Genomic DNA, 22,055 nt, shown 5'->3' with positions numbered 1-22,055 from the left:
ACTAGGATGCCAATAGTATGTGTCTGTAAACCTTTGATTATGAATTTCCTATGCAAATAGGACTTCTCAGTGTCCTTGCTAGTGTTGCCTTTATATGAAGACATGACCTTTTAGTTCAAATGGATAGCAACGATTACTAGACTCATATTCAAAGTCTTTCCAAGGGGTTCCTTAAGTGCAGAGATCTGTATTCATGATCTGGCTGCCAACTTGCTGAATAACAAACAGATGTCTTTCTCCATCTCCGTTTCCTGCTCTAATGAAAGAAGGTATCACCTGTCTCTTTCCATTCTCTCAGGAGTATCAAAGGATTAAGGGTGTTGGTGAATTTTATTAAAAGAGAGGGTACATTTTATTACATAAAGATCTCCATGTATTCATATCATGGCAATAGCTAAGTTTTATTATGGGCACATGTAATGGGCAGTTTTTGTTGCTCATTTAGTCATCCTCATTTTTTGTCATCACCATGTTGAATTCAGTTTGAAAAGCCAAATTCTTAGAAACATAAACATCAATTTGACTCCAACTAGCAATACCCATGGCCCCTAAAGATCCTTAAGGAGAATTAGAAACTAGACAGTTGTCAAAACCTGTCTTTCATATCTTTTACTCTTTTCTAAGATTTTAGTGTTTTAGCTCCAGAGGCTGGTTACTAATTGTAGCTGAAGATATTTCAGCCAAATTCCAAACTGTCCAAGCCATGATGAAAAGCTAATAATCTTCTATGATAAACACGTTAACTTCTTTTCCACTGTCTTCCCAGAAAAGGAAAACCACACATTATATCACAAACTAAATACCATTGACCACTCATTCTTTTACTAATTTAGTACCTACTCTGTGTAAACATTATTTATAATTGCGGGGTTTGAGGAGAAAGTTTCAAAGATTGAATAAGACACAGGCCCTGCCCTCAAGGAACTCAGACTCCATCATAGATTTGTTACACCATCAATACCATTATTTGTATTTCATATCTAATAACTGATTTTTCTACTGTTCTTCCTTTTTATAGGTTCACACATGAAATGGTATAAAAAACTTCAGGTGAGTTGTTCTAAGACTTGGATCTTAGGAGTGGCTCTGCTAGATTGTTTGACCTTGACAAGTCACTTTACTTCCCGGGGTTCCAGTGTCCTCAACTGTAAAATCTTTCGAACTCCAAAGTTCTAGTTGTTTCTTCAACATTCATCAACTATTGTTAGAGTATCTACTATGTGCCAGGCAGTAGTACAGGTACTTGGTGATGAAATAGTGACCTAAATAGACACATATTCCTGCCCTCCTCCCCCTCCCTTACATTCTAGAGGAAAAGAAGACAAACAGTAAACCATAATAATAAATAAATAACATTAGAAAATCATAGTGCTGTGGAATAAAGAACATAATGTAAGGGAGGAAATCAAGAGTCTGGGGTAGGGAGGAGTTGCAATTTTATATGGAATTATCACATGAGACCGAGAAAGTGCCATTAAGCAAAGACTGGACAATGCCCTGTCCAATGCTCTCTCAAAGTATTGTGGGTTTTTTTTTTTTGGCACAATAAGAGGGAAAAGAATTAAAGAATTGCTGGAGCAAACACCAAAGATATGACTCAAGCCTTCCTTGCTCTGTTCTTTCCCTTCCTTCTAGCTCAGTCAGATGAATGATCTAGAATTTCTGTCCAATACAGTAGCCACTAGACCTATGTTGCTCCTGAGCACTTGAAATGTGGTTAGTCAAAATTGATAGAGTCTATACGTATACAATTTTAAAAATGCATTGTTTCTTTTACTTTTTAAAGGTAGCTACTAGAAAACTTAACATTACACAGGTTGTTCACATTATATTTATATTGGGCAGTTAATATCTAGAACTTGAAATGGGGTTTGAAAGTGAATTTTGCTATTAGTATAAATGTCAGCCTTGCCCTGCTGGGTGAGTCATCTTTCATTATTGCCAAATAGCGCTCATCTGGCATTCCTCAAACTTCTTCTGGTGGTCTGTATTAGTCAGGCAAAGGGGTGCTGATGCAAAATACTGGAAATTGGTTGGTTTTTAAGGGTATTTATTTGGGGTAGGAGCTTACAGATACCAGGCTGTAAGCATAAATTACATCCCTCACCAAAGCCTATTTTCACATGTTGAAGCAAGATGGCTGCTGATGTTTGCCAGGGTTCAGGCTTCCTGGGTTCCTCTGGCCTCAGCACCTCTGTTTTCTCCACAAGGCCAGCTATAGACAATCAGGTGAATGACTCTGTCTCTCTACCTAGGTTTCTGCCATGTCTAAGGAGCCATCTCTATTACTCTGTGTTCTTCTCCCGGCTCAGGTCCTCTCTTCCTGGGGCTTGCTTCTCTTTCCCCTGTGTGCTTACTTCCTGGGCTCCAGCTTAAAACTTCAACATCAAACTCCAACATCAGAAACCCTCAACTCTGTCCTTTGCCATGCCTTTTATCTGTGCATCCCCACCCACCAAGGGGTGGGAACACAGCACCCTAATGACGTGGCTCAATCAAAACCCTAATCATAACTTAATCATGCCCAGGTACAGACCAGATTACAAACATAATCCAATATCTATTTTTGGAATCCATAGCTGTATCAAAATGCTACATGATCTCTGGGTCAAAGAATGCAAGCACAGGGTTTACATTTTGGAATTTAGGATACTTTAAAGCTATAATTAGGATACTAATTTGGGAGAGACGGGATGAAAAGGAATTTGTGTTCTGGGATAGAACATAGGGTCACAAGCCCATGTTTTTGGTTTTTATGTTAATTAGGGTATATTATTTCTATCTTTAATCTTCATTTTGAACGTAATGATTGAAAATATTGCTTTCACAAGTTATAAATGAGGGTAATGCTGGAATAAAACAGAAACCATTTCCCCAAACCACAGCTAGTCACAGAGGTCAATAAACTTTGAAGGTCAAACTTAAGAGATAGGCATATATAAAATACAGATACCTCTTGTTTCATACAAAGTCAGGTTACTGAAATTCCGTGTAAAAGAATAAATAAAACATGGGATCAGTTCAACCTACAGGACCAAGCAAAATGCATTTTATAGAATCTCAAGACCCCCTGAATCATTGTTTTGAAAGTATTCTAGAGCTAGGGACAATCCTGAAATATTATTCAGCTACCTATTTTTAAGCAGGCAAGAACTAAATCCTCCAGCTCTGTGAGTATTCTCTTTTCTTTATCATGCTTCCCCAAGGGTAGCAATAAATGCTTATTGTATGACTAGAGATTCCACAACCTCCCTTAGGAGCCTATTTCAGAAAGCCTTGCTGATACACAACCAAAACTGATGTTCTTTATTCTAAGCAATTTTCTTTTCTTTTCTTTTCTTTTTTTTTGGCCCATGGAGAATAACTGATAAAGTTGTCTCAAAAATTTTCAAGTACATAGGAAGTCTGAATGCAATTCATCTTTCTCTCTTCCTTCTTATTTTCTGCCTCAAATCATTGCATTGGCTGCAAAAGTCTACACAGTTGCATAGTATTATATTTCTTCCTTCCTTGTATTTATATATTTTTTCTTTTTTATTGATTTTGTAAAAATATTACATTAAAAAAACAATATGAGGTCCCATTCAACCCCACCACCCCCACCCCACCATTCCCCCCCCCAGCAACACTCACTCCCATCATCATGATACATCCATTGCATTTGGTAAGTACTTCTCTGGGCATCTCTTGTATTTATATTTTTTTTACCTCTGTTTATAAATCAACTACCAAATTTTCTTTATTGAATTTCATCCTGTTTTCCAATTTTCCCATTTATCAAGGTCACTCTCGATTTTCTTTTACTTCACCTTACCAAATATGTGTGTTCTTGAACCTACAGTATCAGAATGCCATCAATCATGGCACTACTAAAATATATGTTCCAATAAGGAACCTAGTGAAACCAGGTTCCACTGAGGAACACAGTCAGGAAAGGAACAAAGAATGAGAGATTATGAGGAAATAAAAAACTGAAATCCAGATAGGAACCACTTACCACACCAAAGAAGAGAAAGGACAAGTTTTATTGACAATAAAATGATTTCAGATATCCAGATTTAAGTTATATAATCTAGATGATCTCAAAGAATAGGTTATTTAGAAGTATCCTGCACATGTAGTATAGAATAATTCTATTTGAGCTCTTTTATTCAAAGTGTTTTTCTTTGTGAATAATGGAAAGTAAATCTAGTTTGGGCCCAAAGTTTCATCTAGTCATTCCTTTTAGACCAATGTTCCAATCAGTGAGTTACTTTATTTAACTACTGATGTCTGGCTGGGATCCAAATATAATTCTAACTGCAGCAGGTATAACCTTTTTTTCCCATTAGCCTGAAGAATTATTGCTTCAATAAAAACTTAAAATACTCCTGAGTCAATTGCCAACTGATGGACCGATCATCTTGGGTGAAAGGGTTTAGGGTCGTGGATGGGAAAAGGGCAATTCCTAGAATAGCAGATGACAACTCCAGGTTGTCTGCTATAATTGCAACTATTTCGTTTCTTCTCTGTCTCCTTGAGAGTAGTGGCTGTGTCTCATATATTCTAAGCAATTTTCTTTCTTTTTTTGGATCTCTATGTCTTACTTCAGGACTTGAAACAAAGCAGGTATTCAATGAATAGCTAATCAGCAAATGAATCACTTGATCTATTTCTTCATAAAAAAATAAGTCATCATGCCAATGTATCAAAGCAAAACATTATTCATTTATTTCTTAAAAAAGCATTTAAATAATCTAGTTTATGTCTCATACTACTCTGTTCTATATAATAGTCTAAGATAATATAAACAATATTAATATATAAAAGGGAATTATATAATGTGTGTGAGTGTGTGTGTGTGCATGGTGGTACATGGGAATGAAAATTAAGGTGATCATCAGTGTGGCCTGGGTTTAATCAAGGAAAGTAGCAAATAAATCTTGAATCTAATTTTAATTGAATTATGGTCATGAGTCATTGAGGAGATACTGAGAGCCACCCTGGAAAAGGGAAAAATCATAAAGAACAGAAATGTGAATGATCAGGGTTGAAAGAGAAATGGTGAGGATACCAGTTTGACTTACACCATGCATAGAGTGCCAAAAAATGAGGAAATATTAATACACACATATCTATATCTCCATTTATCTATCATTCTTATCTATCCATCTATCTAATATAATCTATCCATCCATCTATCTAATCTATCTATCCATCCATATCCATCTTAATGTATTGGAGCCAATACCTTGTTAGAAGAAATTGGTGGTTCTTAAGCAAGGGAATGACATGATGAAAAGTTGTTTTGTGTGTGTGTGTGTGTCTATGTGTGTTTTTGACAGTGGTGTCAGGAAAAACTGGAGACCAGAGAATGAAAGTCCAGCCAGGATATTCTGATAATATGAAGGTGAGATGACTAAAGCCTATACAAGACTGATGACCAAAGGATTAGATAGAAAAGGGAAGATATGAAAACATCCAGTAAAACAAACTACAGAACTTTGTACCAGAATGTATACATGGAACAAAGAAAAGTAAAAAGTTTATCTGTGATTGTAAGGAGAAAGTGAGGATACACATGTCATTAATGATCATGGAGATTTCAGGAAGGTATAATATTTTGGAGGGGACAGTTTTGGACCCCTAAAATTTTAGTGTCATTAAAATAGCTGCTATGGTGGTTTGGAGCTATGTACCCCAGAAAAACACATTCTTAAACTTAATCCATTCTTGTGGGTGTGAACCAATGGTAAGTAGGAACTTTTGATGAGGTTACTTCAGTTAAGATATGGTCCAACTCAACCAGGATGGGTCTCAGTCCTATTACTGGAGTCCCTTATAAGTGGAATAAAAGACAGATAGAAAGACACAGAGAGAAGCCAGAAGCTGAAAGTCAATGGAATCTGGAAGAGGTGGGAGAGGCCAGGGGAGGCCACTACATGCCTTGCCATATGACAGAGGAGTCCACGACCAAGGATCACCAGCAGCCTACCAGAAAGTGCCCGTCTTCAGGAAGAAGCATTGCCTTGATGATGCCTTGACTTGGACTTCTCCTAACCTCAAAACCATGAGCCAATAAATTCCCATTGTCTAAGCCAACCCATTGCATGGTATTTGCTTTAGGAGCCAGGAAACTAATACAGATACCTCTGGAAGTAATTGGAAAACTGGGACTAAAGAGGAGAAGTCAGGGCTAATTTTTGAATCTTCTTTCCTCTCAGTTTGGTTTTTCTCTACTCCAGGAAAAATTCTCTGTTTGTTGGTTTCCATGCTGGCTTGTTTGTTTGTCTTGCAGGTTTGGGACCAAACTGGAGACCAACCTCTGCCTTTGAAGGGAAACTACATGCCTCTGAGCAGAAGCCATCCTTTCATTTATTCATCATCCAAGTTATATTAACTGAGTTAACTTCTCTGTGTAAGAAACTGTGCTGAGTGCTATAGACACAAAGATGAAAAAATGACCACTGAGTAATCATACAAACACACAATTATGATAAATATAATTACTTGGGTAACCCAGTTTACTTAGTCATCCTTTGTTGAGGTACAAGGCAGGGTACAAAAATAATCACAAAATGTGTCTAGCTCTGTCCTCACCCGCTCAGCAGAAAATCCAGCTCCTTTCGAAGACCTCCAAAAAAGTTTGAGTTTCCTTAGAAAGTGTCACAAGTTTTCTCTCAGCTACTATATGATATCTCTTTTATGCATTAGAGTGCATGGAAAGTTCTGCATCTAAACCTATTTCATTATTGCTAGACTGTAAAGTATGGAATGTAATCTATGGGAAATAAGGTTGGACAGGCAGGGAGAAATCAGATACTGGACCCCTCTGATTTCTGCAAAATTGCTTCATAATTTGATTTTCTGAAATTTCTTTGTAATTTTCTATTCATCATAGGAGTATTCCACAGAGCTGTTGTTCATTCAAAGGAAAAAAAAATGTAAAGTGAACAGACCCTTTTGTTCTACATACTTGGAAATCTTTTGGTGTCAGTTGAACTGTCTTTCTCTGATAGAGTGCTGCCATTTTCTACTCTTGGACTTGCTGTGTCTTTTCTTTTTGTGTTGTGTCAGAGCCTCCGACAAATTTAATCCCTGACTCTTAATGGCTAGGTAATCTTCTCTGAGGCATCTACCTTTAGGCCGAAAATCCTAGGGACTTTCTCCTGAGAGGTTCTCTAGGGCTGGTCTGCCTACCCTTTTCTTTTTCTTAAAGATTTATTTTATTTATTTATCTCCCTGCCCCTTGCTGCTTGCTTGCTGTCTGCTCTCTGTGTCCATTCACTGTGCATTCTTCTATACAGAATCTTATGTCCCTTTGTTGCATCATCTTGCTGCACCAGCTCTCCATGGGTGTGGGCCATCAGCTCTCCGTGGGCATGGGCCAGCTTGCCTTCACAAGGAGGCCCTGGGACATGAACCCAAGGCCTCCCATACAATAGATGGGAGCCCAGTGGATTGAGTCCCAGCTGCTTCTCCTGCCTACCTTTTTTTTTTTTTTTTAAACTATTATCTGCTTTACCAGTCCTCTCTTGGTGAGCCTGTCCTCTCACCAAGAAATGTCATATGTTGCCTGCACTAGTGCTAGCTCTCTACCTTCAGATTTGCGCAAGTCTACCTTTGGTTCAAACTCATCATCTTCCTCTAATTCCCTCCTTATACTCTCTACTGCTTTTTACATGGCTGGAAGGAAATGATGAGAATCATTACCATCTCAGTTTAAACATCACTGTCCAGAGGCCCTCACCCACTGTTTAATAATTTAAGAAGTTTCTATCCTCTTGTTTCATTATTCTCAGATACTTTATTCCTTTTATTTTTGTCAAAGCTTAGTAACAAGTTATGCTTCCCTATACACATATATACACATATTACTAATCTTTTGCTTTTCTACTTCACTAGGCTATAAGTTCCAAAAGGACACAGGAACTACATTTGGTTTGTTCAGTACTAAATTAGCAGCATTTAGCAATATAACTGTATTTATTGTAGCTGCTCAGTTAATATTTTTAAATAAATTTAAAATAAATATTTGTTGAATAGAAGTTTGAATGGGATGAAACCTTAATAGGCAACAAATATGGCAGTATTATAAAAACTGTTCAAGGCTGTTTAAGGGTGGAGGCTCAAAACTGAATGGGAACTCTAGAATGCTATGCATTTTTTAAAAATCTTCAAAAAACTTATATTTAGAATTAGCTGGCTGGACTCAGTTTAGATGATCCCAATTTTGTTGGCAACATCTAAAGCAGCACAGTCAGGAGCTAGTGGAACATATGCCTTCTTCTCGCCATCAGGCCTGATCAGAGTGTTGAACTTGGCCATGTTTGTCAATGTCATAGAGCTTCTTCACAGGCGGTTTGATCTGGTACTCATCAGCTTTGAAATCCACAGTGAACGCATGTGTGTTGTTGTCTGTAATCTTCTTCATGGCTGACTCCATGGTCACGGGAACTTGATGGCATAGTGGTCAAGCTTGTTTCTTCTGGGGGAGCTCTTGCAAGGATATTTGGGCTGTCTCCTGAGATGCAGGAGGGTGGGTGACCTCCGAGTCTTCCCGCCCCCCCCCCCCCCCCCCGTGGCTGTGGATGCCTTTCAGTACTGTTTTTTTGTTTTTGTTTTGATTTGATTTGTTTTGCTTTCAAAGTCTTTGCTGTGACTTGGGTTTTGGGAGGAGCAGGGGCTTCCTTCTTTGCTTTCGGTGCTATCTTCATGAAAAAAAGAGAATGCTCTACTTTAAAAAATGGTAATTGGTAGTAAAAGTACAACCCTCGCTGGAATCAGAGTACCAAAGGACTAATGGAGATCCATGTGGAGTTCTATAATTCCATAACCCTCAGAAAGATTTCAAAGCTAATCAGCAATCAAGTGGTTTGTCACTTGGCCTAGTTTTTACTGAAATCCTTCCTGAGACCATCAGACCTGACCAATTATTGGATTAACAGACAAAGGATTAATGACATCTGCTGGTTCAGATGGTTTGCCAAGCTGATGTAAGTCATTCATAACCTTACTCTGTCCCTTGAGGGATAATCTCTTTTCTCTGTCCTTTAATTATTTGTAGTAGATCCTGGATATGGCTGAAAGGATTACCACCTGTTGATTTGTTTTGTTTTTCTTCCAGTACAGTTTTAAAAAAAATAGATGTGAGGTCTCCAGGCAAAGCAGGAGATGAATGGGGAAAAGTATTTCTTGGTATGATCAAGGAATGGAACTCCACATGATTTTGAAAAAATTAAATATGTGGTGAAAGCTCCTGAAAACAGCAGTGAAGGTGATTAAAATAATTTTCTGTCATGATTGTGAGAAGGGAAAACAGCAGCATAGTGAAGGCTTTTACACAACATTCCATAGTCTCTATTCTCAAAAAAAAAAAAAAAGCTCCACTAAGCTTAGACTATTTAGTTTATTAGGAAAAAGCAAATAAACTTCATGTAAAAGAATAATATATAAATGAATATAAGTAAGTGTAGCTATAAGAGGAAGAGGAAAGATTTCTGTGTGTGCACTGCAAACAAAACAAACAAACAAACAAAAAAACCCATGAGGTTCTTTCCCTGGAGTGTGAAGCCCTTAGAACATCTCCTACAGCTGTCATACATGCTCTAACACTACAAAGAAATAAAAATGCTTGGCAGAATGAAAGTCAAATATATGCATGCAAAATGACTTGGCAATTATACTCTTATGTATATACCCAATGGAAATGCACATGTAGAGTCATGAAAAAACATGTACTAGAATGCATAAAAGAAGCTCTATTTATAATAGCCTCAAACTGGAAGCTATCCAAATACCTGGTAACAACAAAAAGGAAAAAGAAATTGTGGTACATTCATATAATGGCACTCTATAACACCATGGAGAATTAAGATCTAACACAATATGCAAGAAATATGAGAAAACTTCACAAACAATCTTGAGAAAAAGAAATTGGACAAAAAGAATACATATTGTATGATTCAAATTATATGAAATAGGAATACAGATAAAATTAACCTATGCTGTTAGAAAACAGGATAGTAGTTATCCTTGAAAAGGAGTGGAGGAACTAGAAGGGGGCATTAGGGCTTGGGGCCTCTGGAATGTTGGTAATATTCTGCATATTAATCTGTCATTTGGTTAAATGGTTGTATCCAATTAGTAAAAATTCATTCAGCTGTATGTTTATTATATATGCACTTTTCCATATGTATGTATTATGTCTTAATTTAAAAAAGTGTTCTCATCTGGGACTAAGATTTCCCTGTTACAATGACTATCAAATGGTTACTCACTTTTCTCCCTGCCTTCATCCTTTTTTGCTGGTATCTTGAAAATTTAAGAGGAACAGGAAGCAAAGATTTAAATGGATGAACCCAGATGAAAAGAATGAAGAATGAAAGAATTTACAAAGAAAAAAAAAGTAAGGAAGTAAATCAAGAAAACTATTTGATGACTGAGCCACTATACCTTCCTCCTCAGACAGTTCCTGTCTTCCCTTAGCCTACCATCTCTTCATCAGAAAGGCATGGCTGAATGGAGGAGGGAAATAGAAAATAAGGGGAGGAAAGGATAGAAATAAGGAAAGGCAGCCTTTAACTTCAATGAGTCACTTTATAATTCAATGTCTGCATTCTGTTTTGAAATATTTTACTTGTTTTCTTGCCATTTAACAATTCAGTTACCACTTTGAGAAATAAACTCAACAAAAAAACATTAGATTATAATGATCAGATTAAACACAAACTACAGAAAAGTTCTCCATCTTTCCTTAATTTAAGCAAAACACATAGTTTTTCTAGTTAACTTACTGATTCTTTCAATACCATGACCTAATTTTGTCTATTTCTATCTACATAGGTGAATTGCTTTCTTTCTCAAATAATTTAGATGGCCTACAAGAGAGAAAACTAGAAATTACTTTCTGACATGACCCTTTTGAGTGACTGATACATTTTGACCTGGCTCAGCTTAGTGAGGTAAGCCACATAACAAAAAGGGAAGAGTCAATTTAATCCCAGATATCAGTGAAATATAGGATTACTTGAGATGGCTCTTATCTGTTTTGGGGTGTCTTCATAATAACTTGTGAATGAAAAAGGCCAATTCCTGTCAGTTGTTTGGCTCTTTTATCTGTACAATACCAAACCTTCAGAAACATCTGGATCATGGTTTTCCATCCACAAATGATGCATTAATGTAAACATTGTTACTGTTTTCCAATAAGTGAGACTCTTAGAAGACACAAGAAGCTCTATAGCCTGCCGTCATGGGTGGAAGAAATTCCAGTAACCACCCAGTGTCAGTTCCTCATTTTTTACAGATGATAGAGTAGAGGTGAAACAGTTTATTCATGATTACAGAAGGATTTGGTTACTAGAGCCCAGGCAAATCCAGTCTTGACATCCCTTGGATAATATGTGTTGTGTATTAACATGCATCACTTTTAAGACTCTTGCTCAGGAAGCGGATGTGGCTCAAGTGATAGAGTGTTTCCCTACTATATAGGAGGTCCAGGGTTCAGTACTCAGGGCCTCCTGGTCCACGTGCAGTGGTGCCGCACGCAAGAAGTGTCATGCTGTGCAGGGGTGTCCCCTGTGTAGGAGTGCCACGTGCACAAGGAGTGCACCCAGGAAGGAGAGCCACCCTGTGTGAAGAGAGTGCAGCCTGCCCAGGAGTGGGGCTGCATGCAAGGAGCGCTGACTCAGCAAGATGACGCAAAAAAAGAAACACAGATCCTTGGTGCCGCCTGACAAGAATGCAAGCTGACACAGAAGAACACACAGCGAATGGCCATAGAGAGCAGGCAACGGGGGTGAGGGGGATTAGAGGGGGAGAAATAAATAAAAATAAATCTTTAAAGAAGAATAAGATTTGTTCTAGTTCAGTTTCAGAGCACAGAAAATGATTAAACTGCTTCCAGTCTTTAAATTCTAGATATTAAATATTAGATAATTTTTATAGGCTGGGAGTGCATATTGAAGAAAAAAATCCCCCCAAGAATCTTCTTTCAAAAAAGTGTGTTCATACGAGAATATATTCTCTACCCCTCACCTTTTCTTCTATACATTTTTTCTCCCTTTTCCTAATATCATCTATCTTTTCATTCTGTTTTTATTCATTTATTCTTTTCATTTCTGGGTTCGACTGGAGGATGATTTTGAAATAATGACATGCATAAAAATGTTCACATATAGGCCTTTCACTGGTTAAAAATACCCAGTCATAAGAATATTGAAGAAGGAATACAAATCTGTTTTTCTTAAAATTTTGCCCTTTTAAAAAATACTTTGGTATAGAAAGTCATTCAGAGTTTTTGAAAAGAATCCATCTCTCTCCCCTTTAATCTTAAACAATTGTGAAACTTAAAGGATTTTGGTAGTAGATAAATATGTCAGTATGTAAGTGCATTTTTAATAAAATATTTGGAAAAAGAAAGTATTTTTTTCATTTGGAAAAGCTAAGATTTTAAAGAGTTGTCTTAGATACTAGGGTATCATAAGGATATGGAGAGGCAAAAAGATGTGTAGCCCCGGGGATGAGCCTCCCTGGCACCGAGGGACCACTATCAACTACCAACTGATGATGCAACTGGAAAATGACCTTATACGGAAGGTTCAATGCGGATCAGCAGAATATCCCTGTCTACATAAAATAACATGACTTTAAAATGCTGTTTGACCTAAAGTAAGGGGGAAATGGAAAGGAGAAATGAGTTTATATGGCTACGAGTTTCTAAAAAAGAGTCTGGAGGCTGGCAGAAGGATTGCCCTCATGCACAACTGAGCAGAGTCAGAGAGACAGATAAAGCAGATACAACCCCCAGATATTGGTTCCTTTGAGGGCTAAAGAGACCCATGGGAGTTATGGTCATGGCCGATGGGGTTAACTACCAGGGCAGATGGCCCCTCTTTGGAAATGGTGTTTATGTGTGATGAATCTGGACTCAGATGGGATCTCCCTTCATAAGACTTTCATGCTAATGTGCTGGAGGTGCAGTTAATGTTGGGGTTTAAGATATATTTAGGGGATTTGAATCTCTGGACTGACAATGTGATAGCCAGGTCCTGAGCCTCAACAGACTCCAGCACCTACAATCTGATCTATTGGACTTACCACACTCAGCTAAGATGGAGTTGAAGAAGGACAACCACCACACCATGGAGCCTAGAGTGATTACAACTGAAAATGGGAGGATTGCATCCAGCATCCATGGGGAATCTGAGCCTCCTCTTGACATAGAGGTGCAATGGACACAACCAATCCAATGTCCACATAGAAGAGGTGGCATTGGATTGGGAAAAGTGGACATGGTGGACGATGGGTATGGGGAAAGGCAGGAAGAGATGAGAGGTGGAGGCGTCTTTGGGACATGGAGCTGCCCTGGATGGTGCTTCAGAGGTAATCACCGGACATTGTAAATCCTCACAGGGCCCACTGGATGGAATGGAGGAGAGTATGGGCCATGATGTGGACCATTGTCTATGAGGTGCAGAGGTGCCCAAAGATGTACTTACCAAATCCAGTGGATGTGTCATGATGATGGGAACGAGTGTTGTTGGGGGGGGAGAGGGGGGGTGGGGGGGTGGGGTTGAATGGGACCTCACATATATATTTTTAATGTAATATTATTACAAAGTCAATTAAAAAAAAAAAAAAGATGTGTAGCGTCACATAGCAAATTAGTAGCAAGAAACAACTTGAAACTCGATTTTTGGCCATTGGATTTTGGATGCTGTATCATGGCTGCTCTGCTTCTCCCTCACACCCTCATCAGTGTCTCTCCCCACTCAGCACAGTGTCTCTAAGGTAGACTGTTCAGAGAATACATTCAGGAAGACATTTTGAATTAAAAATTCTGGCTGCACAAGCCTCCACCCTCCTACCCAAGAAAAAAACTTCTGGCAAGGCCATCTGTTGAGTCAAGCATTTGCCTGATGGTTGTAGGAGGATCGACAACTGTACCACCATGGATTCAGGTCCTAGGGAGTAAATATTGAAACATGTGTTTGTTTCTGTACATGTGCCTCAGGGCTCAGTGATGGGCACATTTCAAGGATCTAAATAATAATAGTGATGGTGATGCTGCCAGCCCTACTACTATTGCAATACCTGAGCTTCACTTGAAGGAGAGCTGTGGCCATTTTGCTGCCTGCATACCCTCTCTCCCTTATAGCAGCCAAATCCCTGTTTTCCCTGTATATCTTCCCGAGTCCTCTCCTTCCTACTCTTTCATCTTTTGAAGTGACTCACTGTGTGTTCCTATGGGTTCTTGACAAGTTATTTATTTCCAGGAGATGCCTAAATTTCTATTTTTCTCATCTATGTGGTAGGCTACCTCTCTCCATGTATCAGAAAGAAGCAAATAACACAGTAAAGGGAATTATCAGGTGCAATATACAAAGCAAATAAAAAGTTGTACCTTTCCTCAAGCACTGTCACATTTGATTTGGAAGATAAATGATGAGATGACATAAGAAAAGCAACCTATAAATAAGTATGGTCACATCACATAGGATGGTACATACAGCAGAATCAAGGAAATTCTGAGTAAAGGAATCAGGTGGGGTTACACAGATGTGGCTTTTAGGAAGATGATAAAGAACTATCAAGTGGTGATTTAGGTGGGTTTTAGACCAAATAATCTCCATTGGTACTCATTCCCAACCTACCCCAAAGATATATAAAATCCAAGTTAAAAAAACAAAGCTGAGTTTGCTTTGCAATCTCAGCTTCAAGACAAGAACCATAGCCACTCCCTTGAGATCAGGTTGCTACCTAACTTAAGATGTTCATATTTAGAAGTCCTGGAGCTACACTGAGAAGAAGTGAATTTCAAAGGAAATCATACACGCGGAATTCTAGAGAAAAGCATTGAGACGATTTTTCAGTTCAACAGGGAGGTTTTTTCAAAGTTGGTAACATGTATGGAGAAAACAGACTTAGTCAAACCAAAGGGAAAGTCATGCTGGATTGTAGAGAGAAAAGAAAACCGAGATTGGAAAGGAAAAGAGAACTGATCGAGGTTTCTGGAGGTCAGACTAAATAATAATGATAATATTTAGCAAGCCCTAATTCTATGCTGGGCTCAGCACTGGATATCAGAATATACCATCTTATATTGGTATGGTTTCACAACAATACCACAAAGAAGGTGTTACGAAACCTGTTTTAGAATGGTATAATGGAGGCGTTAGGAGGGGTGTCTGTCCAAAGTCAGACAGCTAATGAGGGATGGCAAACCTGCAGCTCTTGTTCTTTCCTCTTTCCATACTATGGATAACCAGTAGTTTAGATCGAATATGCTAAGAAGTTAGGAACCTCTATAGGTTTTATTTTTTCAATTAAATTAAATTTTTTGTCAGAGTAACACATGCACGTAGTGTAAATAGTCAAATATGAAACAACAAATTTAGTAGTCCCTTGTCTACCCCTCCCCACCTCCAAGTACTGTTTCTCAAAAGCAATCATGTCCAGTTCTCTTTTAGTTTTTTCACTCTATTCTATTCCCCAAAATTCTTAATTAGATGCTTAGTGACTGACTAATATTTATTGTTTTATTTTAAAAACATTATCAATTTTCTATTTTTATAGATGAGAATTTCTCTTTTATATACCCCTGCTTCCTCCTCTCTCTGCTCAATCTTCTCAACAGTTATATAATTTTTTGATAAATATTCAATTTTTACATGAGGAAGATTATATAAATTTATATCATTATATAATTACTATACTGCTAAGATAAGTAATGTACCCCGATTGTTTCCTTCTTATATATCTTTTGCTTTTTTGAGAGTAAGAAATTGCATTGGTTTTTAAAATTACTTAGTTTTCTCTACACCTTTGCTACTTCCCAAATGCTCCAGAGATTTTTAAAACACATTACAGTATCATTTCCATATGGTCAAATGCACCAGATAATCTATCATTCTCTGTTTCTGTTTATTTGGTTGTCCTTGAGAACCTCTTTCCTGCCCTGTCTCCTGCTCCAATTTGGACTGGTTGCCCAGCTGTCATCCTTCACCACTTTCTTGGGTTGGAATTCATGTTTCCTGGATTCTACATCTTCTTATTTCTTCATTTATTCTTTTAGTGGAGCATATTCCCCAGGAGCATCCTAAGAAAGGGTACAGAAAGTCCAGTTTTAAGCCCGTGAATGTCTAAAAAAAGTTTTTAATCTATTGTCATAATTAATAATTTGGTTAAAAAAGTTTTCTCTTGGAATTTTAAATGTAGTCCTCTACTATCTTACAGCTCCAGTGTAGCTGTTGAGAACTCCAATGATTCCCAATCCTTTGTGATTTGTTTTATCAATTTTCTCTTTATCTTTTATGCTCTGATTTTCTATGCTCTGGGCCTTTTTCTTATCCTTTCTCTTCTATTATCAATCTCATTTGTTTTACATCTGAGAGCTTTCATTTAATCTACACTTTCTATTTATTCTACATTTGAGAGCTTTCCTCATCTTTGTCTCCCAATCCTTCTATTGCATTTTTATTTTTATTATCATATTTTTATTTACCAAAAGTTCTCTCTTAATCACTAATTTTCCTTCCCTTCCTGTTTTTGCTTCATGGATATAATAGCTTCTTTTCCCCACAGACATTGTTATGAGTATTTTGCTTTTGGAAAATTTTTTCTTTGCCTTGCATTTAAGTTTCTCCTGCACCTTTTTTGTTTGTTTTTCTGTTTGTTTTGGTCCACTCTTCATGTTGAAGACTTTCTTCAAATGTCTGATAGTCCTTCCCTACCCATTCATATTTAAGAATACAGAATTATGAAATTGATTGGAAGCTGAGGAGTGAGGGGAAGGGGCAGCATAGGGTAATATGGAACAGCTAGATAGCCTTTTCATTGAGGATATCCAGGTATTGTTATTGGGTAGTTATGTTTGCCCTGGAGATATTCAGTTTTTCCAAAGATAAACCTTCCAATCCACTGTTTAAGGGAAATGTCCTGGCTTTTGCAGGAGAAGGCTTGTACAGGGAAGCAGGCTGGAGGGAGAAAGTCTTCCTAGTCAATGTGCAGACTGTCTCCCAGCCCCATCCCTGTGAGAGTTATCCTATCATCCCCAAATTCAAGGTCTCCCTGGTGCATTTTTTCCCCAGGAAAAAAATCTCTAATCTTATGCAAAGATAAAGGGAGAGACTTGGAGTGTAACCATTTCACATATTGATTTCAGTCAAGTCCCTTGTTTTCATCTTTGCTCTCATGTCTGTCTCCAAAGGTCCTAGCCCTTCTAAGTCTTGAGGCTTTCGGAGGTTCTATGGAAGAAATTATCCAACTTTTCATTGGTATCCCACCCTACAGGCATTTTTGCTGCTTCCCCTTTTTGCTAAGCCAGTTATTGTTCCTTCATCTGCCGAGTTCCATTTCTCATTCTCTTTGGCCTAAGTTTTTTTAAAAATGACAAGTTTATTTTACCTTCATTTTAGTGCCTCTTTTTAGGTTGGAAGGATATGTGTATGTCTAATCTGGGTTGGGTTCCCTGGAAGCAAATGCTGAGATAGTTTGAGGTTAGAGGCCAACATTTGTGAAAAGAAGGGAGGGGAAGCAAGGCTGAGGAGAGAGAGAAGTCAAACTATGATGCAGATCTGACAAAGCCTCAGCCAACTCTGAGCTCAAATGCTCATCTCTATAGTGAGTATTGCTAGTCAGAATTGTCCTGCATCCACTGGAAATGACTGGGTCTTTGTACTCCTGCCTCACTCAATCACTGGGATGTATATTGTCCTAAGAAGGATGTGCGCTGTGGCAAGGTGGCTCTCTCAAGTCAAGACAGTATCTAAGGAGCTAACAGCTGTAGGCTACCTGCTGACTACACACCTCACAGGTGGGCAGTAGTGCATCTCCATATCTGCCACAAACAGGAAGTCCATCACAGATTTTTTAAAAAACAGTTTGTTTGAGGCATAGTTCACATACTGTACAATGCACTCACTTAAAGTATATAATTCAATAATTTAAAATATATTCACAGAGTTGAGCATCTATCACCACAATCAATAATAATGTATTCATTACCCAAAAAAGAAACACTGCTCCACTTAGCCATTACCCTTCAATCTCCTCATCTCCCTTCCCCCCAACTGTTAGACAACCTCTAATCTACTTTCTGACTATATAGATTTGCCTATTTGACGTTTTATATAAATGAATCATACAATATGAGGCATTCATGGCTGGCTTCTTTAACTTAGCATAATGTTTTCAATTGTTGAGATATGTAGCTCTTCATTCCTTTTTATGTCATTGCCTGGATATTATTTATCCATTCATCAGATGGCGGACATTTGGGTTACTTAAACTTTTGTAAGTAATGTGGATAATATATATTATTTGTGAATATTAATATCTGTATACAAGTATTTTTGTGTGAATATGTATTTTCATTTCTCTCGAGTAAAAACCTAAGAGAAAAATTGCCGGCTCATATTTAATCTATGTGCTTAACATTTCGAGGGCCTGTCAGACTGTTTTCCAAAGTGACTGCATGAGAATTCCAATTTCTCCATAGCCTTACCAACACTAACCTGTATTCTTTTTTTTTTTTTTTTTAAAGATTTATTTATTTATTTAATTTCCCCCCCTCCCCTGGTTGTCTGTTCTTGGTGTCTATTTGCTGCGTCTTGTTTCTTTGTCCGCTTCTGTTGTCGTCAGCGGCATGGGAAATGTGGGCGGCGCCATTCCTGGGCAGGCTGCTCCCTCTTTTCACGCTGGGCGGCTTTCCTCACGGGTGCACTCCTTGCGCGTGGGGCTCCCCCACGCGGGGGACACCCTTGCGTGGCATGGCACTCCTTGCGCGCATCAGCACTGCGCATGGCCAGCTCCACACGGGTCAAGGAGGCCCGGGGTTTGAACCGCGGACCTCCCATGTGGTAGACGGACGCCCTAACCACTGGGCCAAAGTCCGTTTCCCCAACCTGTATTCTTAATTGTAGCCATTCTAGAGGGTGTGAAGTGGTATCTTCAATGTGTTGTGTTTTTTTTAAAAGATTTATTTTTTATTTTATTTATTTCCCCCACCCCTTGCTGCTTATTTTGTTGTCTGCTCTCTGTGTCCATTCACTGCGTGTTCTTCTGTGTCTGCTTGTCTCCGTTTGTTGCATCATCTTTCTGCACCAGCACAGGCGCGGGCCATCAGCTCTCTGTGCAGGCAGGGGCCAACTTGCCTTCACAAGGAGGTCCCAGGATGCGAACCCAGGGCCTCCCATATGGTAGACAGGAGCCCAATCGATTGAGCCACAGCCACTTCCCTTCGGTGTGTTTTTTTAATGCAACATTTTAGTTTTTATTTAAATTATAGTGGAGACACTTCAGCATTTCTGTAAAAAAATATGGAATGCTTCATGAATTTGTCTGTCATCCTTGCACAGGGATAATGCTATCTTTTCCGTATTGTCCTAATTTTAGTATATGTGCTGCTGAAGTGAGCACTCAGTGTGGTTTTGATATGCATTTCCTTGATGGCTAATGATGTTGAGCATCTTTTCAAGTGCTTGTTGACCATTTGTATATCTTCTTTGGAGAATAGGTCCTTTGTCCATTTTTTTCATTGGATTATTTGTCTTCTTCTTATTGAATTGTAATAGTTCTTTTTATATCCTAGATATGAGTCCATGATCAGATAAACCATCTGCAAATATTTTCTCACATTCTGTTGGTTGTCTTTTACTTCCTTAATAGTGTCTACTGAAATACAAAAGCTTTAAATTTTATCATGTCCAGTTTATCTATTTTTTTTTTCCTTTCATTGCTTATGCTTTTGTTGTCATATCTAAGAAATCATTGCCTAATTCAAGAACATGAAGATTTATGCCTATATATTTTTCTAGGAGTTTTAAACTATAGTTTTAGCTCTTGCATTTAGGTCTTTTATCCATTTTGAGTTAATTTTTATGTACAGTGTGAGGTAGGGTTCCAACTTCATTCTTTTGAATGTGAATATCCATTTGTCCCAACCACCTGTTGTGTCTCACTAAACCATCAGCAGGACTTGCCTTGAAAGAAGAAGTAGGAAAGACCCAGCCCAAACTGCCCTACAATGGGACCACTTGCAATTCCTAAGAAAGAGGCACTAAACAACAGGGGAATCAATCCAAAAACATTTATTAGGGAAACTTACATAGAGTGCTGCATGTGCCTTGTAATGGACAGGGGAACAGGAAATGGTAAGAAGTTTACTGGAGTATATCCACACCTATGGCAACTACTCTACAGATTATATAGAGTTAAGGAAAAAGGTGCCTCAATGTCAGGGACTTGCATGCAAGTATTGGGAAAGCATCTCTGAATCTGCTCTTTTTTCAAAACAAGATATGTTCAGGGTGGGCTGTGCTTAAGGTTATAGCAGCTAATGCTCAGTGGGCTTCTGGTGTATTATGGAGAGGGATATCTGAGGAGAAGGGCAATGGCAAGGTCGATCCTCAGTCAGGTAGGAGATGTTATGTGGATCACCACCATAGATATTTAAGCTTGAGAATGGCATGAAAAATAAAATTTAAGAAATAACTATTGAATATCTATTCTGTATGGTACATTATATTAGGTGTTATGAAATATCAGGCCACAGTCCTCTTGCTTGTTATTATTTTCTAATTCTTGTGTACCAGACCATTTGCCTTTAAAAATTTATTCATTGTATTGAATGTGATAATAGCCATGCATAGAATATTTAAACTATGCCACTTTAGAATTATTTCCTGGTGATCGGCATCTATTACGCAGCTCATTTTGAGTAGGCTCTTGCTTAAGAACCTATCAATTCAGGAAAAATGATGTGGCTACCTATTATTTTCCAGGCATTGAATTAGGTCCAGAAATACAAAGAAATAGAAAACATTCCCTTTTCTGTTACTGAGGTCAGAGTATAGCGGGAGAAAGTGACAGTAAAAAGAAATTTCACCCGCTATCTATACCATCATCCTAGCTCACATCAATTTATCTTTTCCATAGCAAGAGATTTACTGAAATCATAATTTGCCTCTAGAATTTCTTCCATTTAAAAGACCTCTAATCTTATTAAGGAGAATGATTAACTTGCTGCCTACTTCAGGATCTCATGCTAGCTCCTGATGGTCACTATTTATTTTTTATGTGCTTACAAACCACTGTAAATAAATACGTTTATAGAATTTTGGCAAGAAAAAATTTTACACTCTTTGTCCACATTTCGTAGTCACAGGGAGCTACTCTCTCTTCCCCCTGCCACTTTGTTAACTGAACAAAAGTTATCCATTGCCAATTTTCAGGATCTTTGCCTATTCTCTACAATTACTAAATGTTCACCCATAATGTTTCTGTGAAAGTTACTTTCTTCAGCAAGGTTAGTCAGGAAAATGTATCAACCTTACGTATGAAACCCTTTACATAATATTTTTCTTTTCCATTTTGGTAAATGCAATAATTTACTATTGGGCCAGGTATGACAGGGAGATGTAGTCCAAAATCTAGGACTATAATTAAGAAGTTACAAGATAAAAGGTGGGAAAGAACAACTTTATTTTTTTTAAGGTAATGGATGAAGATAACCTCCTTTAATTAAATGGCCTGAGAAAATAAAGTGTAAAAACATTCATAATTGTCTAATTTTGAAAGTAGAGCATGTATTTCTGGTTCTAAAGATTCTAGTAAAGATAGTCAAAAATTTCTCAGGGCCTTAAATCTCCTTAGCCTAAAATAAATACAAAATGAAGGGGTGATGCCAATGCATAGGTACCTTTCCTACCTTTCTGCTCAACTTCCACCCTCCTCTTGGTTCTATGGGCTCTGAGGGTCTGATTGTATCCTGTTCCTGTAAACTGGTTTAACTGGCCTTCTTGAGCCTCTCAGAACAAAACTTTTTTTCAGTTGAGAACATCAGAATTCTTTAAGTTCTCATGTTCAACTTGGGTTTCTCATCTGAAGGATATGCCTCATGCACAGGAACAGCAAAGGTAACTGACATGGGTTCCCCTTTTAGGCCCAGGTTATTGATTCTTACCATTCTGGGTAATTCAAAAACAAGAAATTGCCAGAGAATGAAATGTTTCTTTCACATTTGAGGATTTTGTAGAATGAGTGAATCCTTTTGACCATCACCTATTATTGCA

The 22,055-nt window shown here is 38.0% G+C and overlaps 1 non-coding gene across 1 annotated transcript; it reads right to left on the bottom strand.

Annotated features, from left to right (window-relative positions):
• Nucleotides 1–19,295: 19,295 nt before the first annotated feature.
• LOC111761213 (U6 spliceosomal RNA) lies at nt 19,296–19,401 on the bottom strand. The gene has a single exon (XR_002794637.1). It is a non-coding gene; the product is annotated as a U6 spliceosomal RNA (small nuclear RNA).
• Between the last annotated feature and the right edge of the window lie 2,654 nt (nt 19,402–22,055).

The sequence above is a fragment of the Dasypus novemcinctus genome, chromosome 4 (assembly GCF_030445035.2).
Source record: "Dasypus novemcinctus isolate mDasNov1 chromosome 4, mDasNov1.1.hap2, whole genome shotgun sequence".
Classification (NCBI taxonomy): Eukaryota; Metazoa; Chordata; class Mammalia; order Cingulata; family Dasypodidae; genus Dasypus; species Dasypus novemcinctus.
This window is presented reverse-complemented; position numbering and strand designations above follow the sequence as displayed.